An 11737-nucleotide genomic window follows, 5' to 3' on the forward strand; every position below is an offset into this window, starting at 1 on the left:
ACGGCCGTCAGCGAGTCCAGCTCCACACCCGCAACATCACCAGCCTTGTGGATCAGTTTGTTGAGTCTGTTGGCGTCTGCCTCCCCAGCATGCAACAGCATAGAGGACAGCACTCTCCACCACAGACTCATAGAAGATCCTGAGCAAAGTCCGGCAGATGTTGGCCCTTCCTGTAGAGGGTGTCAGTGTTCTTAGCCCAGTCCAGTTTATTGTCAATATACACACCCAGATATCTGTAATCCTCCACAGTGTCCACACTGACCCCCCTGATGGACACAGGGGTCACCGGTGCCTTGTCCCTCCTCAGGTCTTAAAGATGTTTATGACTGACTTGGCTTCACGACGTGCATAAGAATCAATTCGTGGTGTTTTTTTTTTTTTTTAAACTCCTGTGTTTATGCACACCAAGAGGTAGTTATCATTTTCTGGATTGTTATTTTGAGAAGTTAATTAACATTAATTATTATAACAAAATTATCTTGAAATAACAAGGTACTTATCTCGAGATAAGTTATATTAAGATAACGAGTTAGTCTTAAGATAAGTTACTTATTTCAAGATAATTTTATCTTTAGATAACGAGTTACTTATCTTGTGACCTCAAGATAGCAAAACAGAAAATTATAGCAACAGTTCAGGGCCTCTCTGTACTTCTGTAGAACACACTGCCTGATGTCCATGTTTTTGGTGCAGGGATATTTGCAGGGTGTCATAAAGCAAAAATAATCCCCAATGATTTTATTCACATATTTTCCACTATTTTATCAACATTTCATGTAACCTCAGAAGACTGGTGTAGGTTCTCTGGTGGTTCTGGATGGTAAATAAAGTGTCTATATCTGTGTTGTAGTCATGGCGACGCCTGGTTCCCATCACCACCACTGTAAAGGGATTTGAACCATTTCACACCACACCGCTCTGAAGGACTGAATTCTGCAGAGATTTTGAAATATTAGTGGAATTGGCCCTTTTACAAAGATGATGTTTTAGAGGGGAGTTATGGAGCTGAAATTAAGACTTAAAAAAAAATCAATTAATTAATTGACAGCTTTAAAATAGTCTCTACCAACAACCATTTCACACCAAACCTCTCTGAATGAGTCTGTTTACACCTAAACAACTAAGTTTTGCCAAGATTTTGAATAATAAATAAATAAATAAAACAAACAGTGGATTTCTCCTTTGCACTTTCCTCCCTTTTCCCCTTCTACATATAGAAAAATGGATTACTGACCTTACCAGTGAGGTGAAGTGCATGAAATATCAGACCATTTGGTTTTCACTATGCTTCCCTGAAACTCCTGGTTTAATATATCAGACAAAGAAAGCCCAGGCAGGTGTAGGATTGGCACCATGCTGTTTTTATTGCTAGATTTCTGATGCAGATTTTTTTTAATTGTACAAAATCAAAAAGAGGTTCTTCTTAGCATGCTCAACGCATCTGTAGTGCATAGATTTAACCAAACATAGTTTTTCCCATCCATTGGCAAACAATGCAAGTTACAGCACGGTCAGAACATCTTATTATGCAACATCGAACTTCCAACAACTTCAGTGAACAATTTGTTTGTGCCAGTCAAAACATTATTTATAATATAAATCACAGCAGTCAGCTGACTATGCAGTCATAGATGATCTGCACACTCAGATGGAGGGAAGTTAAATATGCTAATTTTGGTATTTAAATATGCTAATTTCCATTTCTATTCATGTGCTTTATCCAACATACTGGATAAAAATTACATTACGCACCATAACTTCTGCACTGTTTTATGATTTTCCCCAATACACTGAATTCAGAAAACAGACAGTAACTGTGCATTAAATTTGCTTTAAATGTTCACATATTTCCACTTATGACTGTGTATCAGTTTAGTAATTTGCCCACTTTTGTTGGTCAGGTGTCCAATATTTCGTTACATTTACAGCGTACGATTACAGTAAGCCAGTGTATTCACTCCATTCATTCTAATGCAGTTTTGTCTACTGTAACGTAGCGTATCATCATAACTGTCATTTCTCTTGTCGGAGATCATACAGGTAACACATTTTGTCCACTTTGAATATTAAAAATTAAAATTGCTGCTGTCAGAACAAAACCTTGCATCTCCAAAACGGTAACTTTACAGGAGAAGTGAAAAACCTACTTTACTTTTAATGCAAGTCAATGGAACCAGAGTTTCTTCCTAGTCACTTTGGCTCGTTTCTTTAGGTCCATTCATCATGAAATTCACACACAATGTAAAGGGTATCAGGTATGTTCAAATTACGTCAAAAACTGAAAAACGGCAAAAATGGAGATACGAGGTTTTGTCCCGACAACAGCGAAATAAAAATTTTTTTAAAAACCTGTTGCCAGCTAAAACGACAACAGTTACAATGGGATACAATGGGATCTATAGGGTCCAAATAATGAGGGGGGGGGGGGCGGAGGGGGGACAAAAAAAAAAAAAAAAAAAACTAACTTTGGGACTGGACATTTGACCAAAAAAACCCAAAAACAAAAAAAAAAAAAAAAAAAAAAAAAAAAATCACAAGCGTCCACTCACTTGATGTTTTCACATTTCTGCATTATGTTTTTTTTTTTCCTCAAGCAAAGCTTAATTACTGCATGCAGCACAACACATTTCTTACCCACTTCTACCATGCAGCAGCTATTTTTATTCCTGCATTCCGATATAAAAACACCGATTAATACTAGGCTTACGATTACCATTGCACAATGATGTCCACTTAAGTTTGCTGTGGTATCAGAAAGAACCTACCTACCAAGATACAGTTTGAGTGTCGTCAACAGCTAGCCAACACACTGCTCCTATTGCTTTCAGTTAACTGACTGCATATACAGTTTGTGTGCGTTATGATTACGGTTTCTGCCGCTGTGCCGTTTTTTAACAACATAAAACATGCAGTGCATATAGTTTAACATTAACTATGTTCTCTCGCCACATTATTTTCCGTCCAATATGCAAAGTTTAGGTACTACATTCACAAATGTTTTTTTTTGGTTTTAGTGATCGATGAAAGTCGTTTGATCAGCTGCTAAAGACTGGCCTATTGTTGTGGGATATTTCTATATGTTCTACCAGTGGACATTAACAGTTGGGCCATGTAATAGGCCTTAACACTCACCACAGCTATGCTACAGTTTTCCATTCCACAAAAACACCATTCTGGCACTAGAATTCATGCATATAATAAGGTTATTGCTTCTAAATAGCTAATGTAAGATGTATTATGGCTTGCATATATGTAAGTGTAATCTAAAAATATATATTTTGCATTCCAGTCACTGAGGTATTTATCTACATTACAATATTTTGATTGTTAGGGCATGTTTCCCCCCCGAAATGTACACCAGAATTTGTGCTACCGTGAAGCGAACCAAGTAACCGCCCTCCTACAGCTCAGAGGCGTCCGCAACGGTTTGCGAGACGACACTAAATCACAGAGAGTTCTTTATTCGGTTCCTATTCTCCACATTTGCGTTTAGTACTTTCACAATGGGACCAAATTACCACATCCGCGAATTCGCATGCTGCTGATACAACCATGAAGCACCTACTTATCTGATCATAAAAATCACTCAAGATGTAAAAAAACCTTGAGTTTGTCCTTCACTGACTTCGACTCTGCATTGGAGGGGTGAGGGTCCGATTAGGGTGGGAGATGCTGGTTAGCCTTTTGACACAAAAACCCCTCACGTTAACACAAACTAGCAGAATTACGACGTTTATATCATGCATTCGCTATGTTCACGCTAGGAAAACCAACGGCTGCTTCTTTAGCCGGACGACGACGATGATGATGATGATGATGTCTGGGGTGAAATGAGTAATCAAAGAACATGTGACGAACAAAACGAATGGTCTTCCTCCAGGCCTCTCTTAGTTTTTGTGATTCGCCCAAAAAGCTATCCGAAGCTCCTATGCAAGGAAAGGAAGCTCCATCCACGGCAGTAACTATCCATATCTGGTTAACTATGTCGCTAATAATCAGTACAGTTATATATACTGTATTTTTTACTACAACTACTTTATTCTGCAAGCATCATGTCCAGTCATGCATGGCCACACATAACGTTGGCACGACAAATCCCGCTACAGCAAAGTAAGCGGATGAATCTATACATCATTTAATGGAAGACATTGGTGATTTTGTTGTTTTTTTCACGAACAACTCGTCACTTGTTTGTACAATATACACATTTATCTCAAAACAGGACAAAAAAAAAAGGGAAGGGCACGCGTATTGCACATATCCCATGTCCCTGGATGTCGTATCCAGGATCGGGTTCAAACTGGGGCGCACAACTCTCTGGTTTTTGTGGTACTAAATATTTCGGGTGGAGCTTGGCAGGCACATGAGAGCACAAGGGAATGAATAAGGAACAGGTTAAGAGTCCAACTGGGAAATTTACGAGTGCCTTGCAGAACTTCTCCATCCTCGTATAGCACTAGTGTGACTGGTACTGTCAATATATACTATACGCCAGGGGTACATATCTCCGGTCCTGTGTACGGCATTCCTGCTCAAACACACCTGAATACACTGGTCTCTTAATTGCCAAGTTTAGTGGCTGTTTTGAGCGGGGAAACCGCTCCGAACCGCGCTCCAGGACCGGAGGTTCGCACCCCAGCTATACGCCGTTACTATGATCTCCAACATGCATCGGATAATGAGACAGAAATCAACTCCTATACTAATCCCAGTGGAAGTCTCATGAAAAACAAGAACGTAAACACATGGATGACGGCTGTTACACTCACTAAACACAGTCCTTCCGAAAGCTCCTATGATTATTACTAAAACCAACACCAGCATGTCCACGCAAAGTAAAAAATACCACCGGCTTCACCAGCGTCCACTTTTCCTATGCTATACTTTTTTTTCCTGGATTTTCACCTCCTTTCAAACCATCAACATAACTCTACTAAGAATGCTACATTGCGGGCAGCTGAAGATATTAGCATAGTCAATGTACAGACATATAAAATAAAGCTATTTGGCTTTTCTTGTGTCACTTGATAAATCATTCAGTTTCCTCTGCCATGAAAATATACTAAAAGAAATGGGTGGCTAAAGCTAAATATCACGCTACACACTTAAAAAGATGGTTCTTCAAGGGTTCTTAAGTGAAAGCAGTCTTATTTTGAACTCTTTAGAGCTCTATACAGAATTACTGGCATGCTTTAATGGTTCTCCGCATGGTGAGTGAGGGAACATGATTATATATGGAATCTTTTTTAAAATGGTTCCCTATGGCACCAAAAGAGCTCTTCTGTTGTTACAAGCTTTACATCATAACAGCAGCAGAACCCTTTTTGCTGCTATACAGAACCACATACAACACATTCTCAGTCCATCTAAAGAACCATTTGACCATGCAAAGATCCATTCAAGCAGGCAAGCAGCTCTACGTAGAACACATGATTCTAAATAGAACCGTTGTCTTTAATGAGGAGTGAATTCTTGCCCCAAGTGGAGTTTAAATATCTTGGGATTTTGTTCACGAGTGAAGGAAGGGTGGAGTGAGAGGTTGACAGGCAGATTGGTGCGGCATCTGCAGTAACGCGGACCGTCATGGTGAAGAGAGCTGAGCCAGAAGGCGAAGCTGTCAATTTACTGGTCAATCTACGTTGCGACTCTCACCTATGGTCACGAGCTTTGGGTAGTGACCGAAAGGACGAGATCACGGATACAAGCGGCTAAAATGAGCTTTCTCCACAGGATCGCCGGGCTCTCCCTTAAAGATAGGGTGAGAAGATCGGCGATTCGGGAGAGGCTCGGAGTGGAGCCGCTGCTCCTCCACGTTCAGAGAAGCCAGTTGAGGTGGTTTGGGCATTTGGTAAGACGGCCTCTGGACGCTTCAATAGGGAGGCGTTCCAGGCATGTCCGATGGGGAGGAGACCCCAGGGAAGACCCAGGACACGCTGGAGGGATTACATCTCTCAACTGTCTTGGGAACGCCTCTGTATCCCTCTGGAAGAGCTGGAGAAGCTGGCGGGGGAGAGGGAGGCCTGGGCCCCTTTGCTTAGGCTGCTGCCCCCGTGACCCGGACTCGGATAAGCGGTTGAGGATGGATGGATGGATGTCTTTATTGAGCCCTTGAAGAACCATCTTGTGTAGGTAGAACCGAGTGTGTAGCTAAGGAACAGCTATGCCAAACATGCTCAACATGGCTAGCAGGTGTTCGCTTTCATTCATCTTGAGCAGCATCAGCATTTCTGACTGAACTGTCTACACGAAATAGTTCGGATAAGCTCAAGAATTAATTCCACAACGTGGGCTACAGCTCTAAAACTTTATACAGGTTAACAGTGAAAGACGGAGGGAAGTTTGAGCACTAAAACACAGAGCCTATAGCTTCAGGGAGAATCCACAAGAGCAGACGAACGCATACTTAGAAAAGCTGTTGACTTTAAAACACTCCAGAAAAAGCTGCATTTTAGTGTTTCTGCATGTAAAGAAAAGTAATTTCTTTCACACAAACTGACGTCTAACTTCAGGGCTACGAGCTGCAGATTCTCAATGTGAAATGTGCGCAAATTTAACTGACTGGACACGAAGAGCGATAATGGGGTAAAATTCAAATATACAAGTTCTGTACTACAAACGGAGGCGTGAAAATGACGGATGCTTCACATTTCGCCTAAAAACGTATTCGAAGTGGATTGTGTGATCCTTCCCATGAGAGCCGTGGATGAACGGCCAAGAAACGGACTTCCGGACTTCACCGCTGATGCCGACCCCCATGACTCCTGGACCGACGTGAAGCTCTAGCCAGGAGTGAAGTGGAGCACACCTGAAAGAAGCCGGTACAGATTTAGATTGACTCATGTCTCATCCGCACAAACATCTAGGTCCCCTTTAACACAAACCCCAAGCGGCTTATTCCAGGAGTTTCCAACTCGGCCACTAAAAAGGGCCATAATTTAAAAAAATCTCAGCAAATCTGTGAGCTGGCTGTGTTTTCATTTCATTTTACATTTTGACCCCAACTGGCCACTGTTTATTTATTTTTTATATGCTGGTCCTGTCCCACAGACTTTTGTTGGAACATTTAATCCATCCGTGAAGGGAAACACAACATACAGTGAGCACACTTGCCCGGAGCAGTGGGCAGCCCTATCCACAGCGCCCGGGGAGCAATTGGGGGTTAGGTGTCTTGCTCAAGGACACTTCAGTCATGGACTGTCGGTGCTGGGGATCGAACCGGTGACCTTCGGGTCACAGGGCCAGTTCCCTAACCTCCAGCCCACGACTGTCCCAAACAGATGACTTCCCTAAGCGGGAGATGTCATGAAAATTCATGATGGCATGGAATAACCTACGTTTAATCAGACTTCATGTGTCCAGAGGCGTCCTCCAGTCCTGGACTGGCCGCCTCCTGCACAGTTCGGTAACTTCCCTACCCAAACACACCCAATTCAACTCATCAGTACGTTATTAGGCTTACTGGCTGTGTCCAGGCAGGGAATAATCACCAACTTTGGCAGACTCTGGCTCCTCAGGACCTGTCCCCACTATTTTAATCAGTTTATTAAGACTCACCAGGTAATGGTCCCATTGTGGTCTTGTGCCAAAGCATGGTGGAACGGTTCCGTTTGCAGTACACGACGTGCGACAGGTCTGCAGTGAAACAGCAGTTAGTTAACACTGCAAATCGGCAGTCTCTGTGACACCGGTTACTCACCGGCAATGATCAGCCACAGCTGTCATTTAGTCTATATGGACACCTCATACACTCCTACAAGTGTGGTTCTTCAAATGTTCTTTAGTGAAGAAAATGGTTCTATATAGAACCACGAACAGTCAAAGATCCCCTTTGCATGATTAAAGGGTTCTTTGCATCATGAAACAGTTCCTCAGACCGACGGAGAACGTGTTGTGGGTGGTTCCACTCAGAACCTTTTTGAAAAGAGCTATATATAGTACCTAAAAAGGGTTCTTCTACTGTTACGATGTCAAGCCTGTGACAACAGAAGAACCTTTTTCAGTCTCCATCAATGTGAAGAATCAGTTCACAACCCTTCAATCATTCAAAGCCTTATTTTTCATGTTCACGGTTCTACACAGAACCATTTTCTTTACTAAAGAATCCTTGCAGAACCGTGTTTTTTAAAGTTTGGTTTCAGAACTGAGAGAAGTGAAGTAAACATAAACTTAGATTCTTTTCTAATGTACAGCCATGAAAAGCTTAAAAATTCTAAAATGTATGGATATATAAACTTTATTTTGCACTAAACAGACTATTCCTTCTTATAACATCATGAACAAATAGTCCTTCCCAAAGCGTAGACATGCAAACGGCTGCTGTCGGAACAAAACCTCGTATCTCCATTTTTGTCGTTTTTCAGTTTTTGATATAATGTGAAAATGCCCGTTACCCTTTACACGGTGTATACGTTTCATGACGAATGGACCAAAAGAAATGGCTCAAAATTACTTGGAAAAAATTCTGGTTCCATTGACTTCCATTAAAAGCACAGCAGGTTTTTCCCCCTCCTGTAAAGTTACCATTTTGGAGATGCAAGGTTTTACTCCGACAATAGCGAAATGCTTATCTTCCTTATTTTTAACGCACGATCTTCTAAACACTCGAATGCAAAATGAGAAAGATGATTTTCACGTGCATGCATAAATATAAAAACTATCCTTTTCTAATATAGTGAATGGACTGCAATGCAAACATGCGAATGCCTATTTTCACCTAAAAAACCCACACTAGTATGCGACTCATATCTAACCGTATGCATCTTTACATGCTCATTTGTAACTCATAAGTTCATGATTATTGGAAATAAAGGGGGAAAGGCGAGTTTCTGGCTGCTGAATGGAGCTGATGGTGCTGGAATGTGCGCTTCACTGGTAAACAAAGAGCAGGCGGTCAGTAGCTCGATTCTCGGGAGGAAACTCGTCGTACCGTGGACCCGCCGCCCTCTTCTCCTTCGACGGCGTGATCTCAAGACTCGTCCGCAGGCTCCCGTGTGTTTGTGCTGGTTGTGGGGAACCGGGCTTTCCTCCAGTTTCGGCTTGGCTCGGCCCGGCCCGGCCCGCTGGGCTTATCTACGCCATTACACCCCTCTGCTAAACTCTCTATCCGGAATGATGCGCTCCTTCCAGAGCGCTGATTGGCCGGGGGACCCGCCAATCAGCGCCCTGCACCCGCCTCCCCGGGGGAATGCTGACAGTGCTCCCTTTTCCCTACGCCCTACTCCCTACCTAGTGCACAACGCGGCTTTCACACCCTAGGTAGGGCACTACATGCTAAACAGATCTGTCAGGTGCGTTTATCTCGTTTTCAGAGGATGCAAATGCTTTGAAAACCACGAGAAATTAAGTCAGAATTCCCGTGAAATTCCTGTCGTGCCTGTTGTTTCAACTGGCATATCGCTGTTGTCAGAACAAAGCGTATCTCGTATCTGCATTTTTTGATGAATTTTGATTTTTGTATGCAAATGTCATGATGAATGGACTAAAATAAATGACCTGGGAAAAAAGTCTGGTTCCATTGACTTACATTAAAAGTAGAGTAGGTTATAGATGCGTTGGGTCCCGCCAGGCACGTCAACGGGATCGCCATCTTAGGGCGGTCTATTCAGGGAATCTTACCTTTATGTGATAGTTATTTATTTACAGTGGTGGTTAATGTTTGTAATTATAGCATTCCTTAATCCGCTTAGATATTCCTAATAGATTAGTGTTGGCACCTAACTACGCGAACCTGAATTTAGCTTCTTCTAATTTTGCCATTCCAACTAAATTGGTGCAGCTTCGGGCACCAGAAAATGACAGCTGATTTAATCCTGAGACTCATCATCTCTCAGTGCAAGTGAATTTGTTCACAAGCGGGTCTTGACCGTTCCAAGGTGGCGGACGAGCAGACGTATCAACTCACATAGAAAATGACAGGCAACGTGGCATCTAGGAATATATGTCTACGGTTCTATCCTTCTCCTGTAAAGTTATCATTTTGGAGATGCGAGGTTTTCTTCCGACAACAGAGATATATTATTTGTCATGTGATGTAATTTTCCGTAGCGCAGCACTGCACCCCTCAGCCTCATCAGTTTGAAGGAATTCATGATTTTGCATCCTTTTCTGTCCATCAGTGTTCTCTCACTACAATACCCAGCATGCACCGCCATGCAAGCCTTGCTGCAACGTCACAGAAGGCCTAGTTTCCATATAAGGACTGTATGGATAGAGGAGTGAATGGTATGCTTTTAAACTGTGGATGTGCAAAAACCAAAATCTGTAACTGAGTGAGGAAGTGAGGAAAAATCTGTTGTTCATCAAATGGGCGTTAACCGTCTGTCTTTTTTCTGTAATACTCAGCTAATAAAAAATAAATAAATCATAAAAAACATTTCAAACAAGATAAGTATCCGCCTTAAAGCAGTTTTTTATTATTACAGTACAGATGTAAGAAGTACAATAATGACAGCAGCATAGGACACATGTGGCCTAGGATATCAGGGGAAGCCTTGTGTAAGATTTAGGACGATCTATTATATTATTTATTAGATCTATTATAGTTTACTTTTATTAATCCCACAAACGGGGAAATTCCACCTCTGCATTTAACTCATCCGTGAAACCCCACATACACACTAGTGACTAGACACACACACTAGGTGCCAGCAAGCACACTTAAGGACACCTCAGTCATGTGCTGTCGGCCCTGGGGATCAAACCGGCAACCATCCAGAGAACCTGTAGAGAGGACCACTCTGTAATGTCTTGCGAGTTTCTCAAACGCTAGGGGGCGCTCCTGGGTGAGTCCAGTCAATGGGTTGATATGGAGCATTTGAGCAAAATCATAGTTTATAAAGGCTTAAACGTTTTAAATGTAAAAGAATAGAATCATTTCCTGAACACAGAGCAGCATGAAACATTTTAACACTGCTGTTGTATTTTTAAGAGCTTTTAAACTCGAGCTATAGGAGTTTAAAACGGCGCACCAATCAGCACTTGTTAGTAGTAATGCCAGCGATCTGCTGCCTCAAACCCATTTACTGCAGAAAAAAGGAAACATACATGTGAGTTTTCTTTGTTTTTTTAGTGAAACCCATTCTTCTGCTCTCTAAATTAAAGGAAGGTTCTGGGCGAGTGATTAGAAATTATTTTACCCTTTCGTTTTTAGCCGTTGAGCTCCATTCACTCCCATTCATTGAACACTCGCTCATGGGTGCCCTCTGCTGTTCAGCAGTCCTGTTTTTGATATAATGGGGGGAATAGGAAGTGGCCAGACTCCTCATAAACTGGCTCTGGCAGCTCCTCTTCTAGTGTAGGCGGCCAAATTGTGCCACTATGTTTCTGCAAAAGCCCAGACCAGCAAACCAAACACTGGCTTTAGAGAGTGGCTTTTGCATTTTATGTTGATTTTTATAGCACCAGTTGGAAGATGTAGACAGAAGAAGAATCAGTACTTGCTGCCAGTGCTGGCTAACCACTTTGTACTAGATATCATACTTATTATTTAGCACATGAAAAATCAAGTGCGGGTGAATCCCAGTTGCCAAAGAAGTGAAAAACTTGAAGAAAAACGAAATTGTGACAGGTGACGGCAGAAAACAAGGACAAACATTACTGTGTCCTTTCCCAGATGGAAATTGCTGACAAGGGACAAACGTTTTAAGTGTCACACCGAAGTTACCTGTTTCCTGCTGGTCAAGTAATTTAGTGTACCACTCGCCTGACGGCCACCGTGAGTTCAGACAGGTTCTGCTAC

General features: G+C 42.1%; 1 long non-coding RNA gene across 1 annotated transcript; it reads right to left on the minus strand.

Annotated features, from left to right (window-relative positions):
• Positions 1-2576: 2576 nt before the first annotated feature.
• On the minus strand, positions 2577-9111 carry LOC108439701. The gene is made up of 3 exons (XR_001858778.2): positions 8927-9111; positions 7555-7632; positions 2577-6805 (listed from the first exon to the last, which is right to left on the minus strand). It is a non-coding gene; the product is annotated as an uncharacterized LOC108439701 (long non-coding RNA).
• Between the last annotated feature and the right edge of the window lie 2626 nt (positions 9112-11737).

Source organism: Pygocentrus nattereri, chromosome 5, assembly GCF_015220715.1.
Source record: "Pygocentrus nattereri isolate fPygNat1 chromosome 5, fPygNat1.pri, whole genome shotgun sequence".
NCBI lineage: Eukaryota > Metazoa > Chordata > Actinopteri > Characiformes > Serrasalmidae > Pygocentrus > Pygocentrus nattereri.